This window comes from Dendrobates tinctorius, unplaced genomic scaffold (genome assembly GCF_039654945.1).
Source record: "Dendrobates tinctorius isolate UK_male_01 unplaced genomic scaffold, ASM3965494v1 ptg000007l, whole genome shotgun sequence".
NCBI lineage: Eukaryota > Metazoa > Chordata > Amphibia > Anura > Dendrobatidae > Dendrobates > Dendrobates tinctorius.
In genome coordinates, this window is record NW_027361675.1 from 37,917,315 (window position 1) to 37,919,678 (window position 2,364).

The 2,364-nt window shown below is 42.3% G+C and overlaps 1 pseudogene; it reads right to left on the reverse strand.

Moving 5' to 3' along the window:
* Positions 1–1,393: 1,393 nt before the first annotated feature.
* Positions 1,394–1,493, reverse strand: LOC141089144 (U2 spliceosomal RNA; annotated as a pseudogene).
* Positions 1,494–2,364: the final 871 nt, after the last annotated feature.

Genomic DNA, 2,364 nt, shown 5'->3' on the forward strand with positions numbered 1-2,364 from the left:
GTTTTAAGGCCCATCCAAAGAGGTTTTGTGAAGTGTATAAGATTCCGGTGGAAGTGACTGTTGGGTACTGGAACTTTTTAATAAAAGTGATGAACAAATTCCAGACGATTAGTTGGATGTTTTATTTTACTCAGCCAATAAGGATGGGTTTAAGATAACTTGAATAGTGTTTGTTGTTTTTTTGTGTGTGTTTTTGGGTAAGGAAGTTCTGTAGGGAGACTTTGTTATCTTTTATTAAATATATAAAATAGGAAAAAATAAAAAAAAATATCTGAATATGGATGATGAGGACGATGGTGACATTTTCATGTCCAAATTGCATTAAAAAAAAATTTTTTTTTGAAAAGGTGGCCTGCTCCTACCACCCTAGTACATTGGTACACAATACACACTGGGCTGGTGCACTTGCTAGTACGCCAGGTGGCTCATACAGTCAACTGGTAGAAACCATGCCCTCCAGGATTGAAGTCACTAGGCTGGGTAAGTGTGAGGGCTTATAGTGCAATGTGCTCCAGGAGTGGTTGCTCTGGTGGGAGTCTTGAACTCTGCAGCACGCCGCACCTGTGGTCGGCGCTCATAGCAAGTCAGCAATTCTGCTACATACAGGCGATCTGATCATCGCCTGTATGCAGCAAAGCCGATTTGGTTACGGCAGCTTCTAGTCTCCCATGGAGACTAAAGAAGCATGCCAAAAGTGAAAAAAAATGTTTTTAAAAATATATAAAATATATATATAATAGTTCAAATCACTTCTCTTTCGCCCCATTCAAAATAAAGCAATAAAAAAATCAAACATGCACATATTTGGTATCACCGCTTTCAGAATCACCCGATCTATCAATAAAAAAAAATTAACCTGATCGCTAAGTGGCGTAGAGAGAAAAAAAAGTCAAAACGCAAGAATTACATTGTTTGTTTAAAATGCAATAACGGGCAATCAAAACATCGTATCTGCACCAAAATGGTATCATTAAAAACGTCAGCTCGGCGCGCAAAAAATAAGCCCTCACCCAACCCGAGATCAAATGGAGATGCTACAGGTATCGGAATATGGCACAATTTTTTTTTCACCACATAGATAAAAAGTAACCTAAACATGTAATGACCTGGAGAATCATAATGTCAGGTCAGTTTTAGCACTTAGTGAACATAGTATAAAAGCAAAACAAAAAACCACTGTGGAATTGCACTTTTTTGCAATTTCACCACACCTGGAATTTTTTTCCCGTTTTCCTGGACACGATATGTTAAAACCAATGGTGTTGTTCAAAAGTACAACTTGTCCCGCAAAAAACAAGCCCTCACATGGCCTGACTGGAAAATAAAAAGTTATGGCTCTGAGAAGGGGAGCAAAAGAACGAAAACGTAAAAACAAAAATACCTTTCGGTCGTTAAGGGGTTAATATATGGTCCACAGATAGGAGATGTATCAGATATTAAACTGATAAGAACAGATACTACACTTGATCTTAGCCAAAAGGTCGAGAAGCAATAACCCGAATTGGTTTTGTACTTGTGGTAAAGGAAAAGATATGATCTCTGTTCCTGAGCCCGCAGCACAGAACGGCACCCGACATATGATGTATTGGTATGTCATGCGTTGGGAAGGGGTTAATCCCACTCTATATATTTACAATGCTACGGAATTATAGCTTACAACCAAACTATGTAAATTTGCAGCGCTTGACCATTTTGAGGTTCAGAAAATAATCACAAGCACACAGCCAGTAAGGGTATGTTTCCACGGTCAGTAAACGCTGCGGATTGGACGCAACGGCTGTACACAGAGGCCAGATGTTACAGCATAATGGATGGGATTTTATGAAATACCATCTCCACTATGCGTGTGTGGCGCCCCTTAGGCTCAGTCGCCACAGAGGTACTGCACCTTCTAAGGTGTGGTTCCCCACCATCCAGGTAAGTTGGGGGCTCCTGACCACGCTCCAACACTCGCACCCCACACAATAGAGTAGTTCAGCAAAACCACATTGCGGCTCCTTGCTTAGAGAGCAGAGCACCTGCTTGGAACACTAAACGTGCTGGGAGGTGGGTGGAGTTGAGAATACATAAAAGAGCAGGATGGTTTAGGATTACAGGTCAGTCAGTCAGTCGGTGAGTCAGATGGTGAGTCTGAGAGAGAGGAAGCCACTCGGAGAGAAGTGGGGATCCCTGGAAGAGGGATGGAGGAAGGAGTGCTGCAGCTGCCTCAATGACCTGAGCCAGCTGGCATGGGAAAGGAGAGGAGAAAGACATTGAACTGAAGACTGAGCTTCCATAGGAGAGAAAGACAAGTAGTTCTAAGCGCAATGCCGGGGCCCGGTCACCGAGGTTGTATGGACACTAATGGATCTGCAGCAGACACCG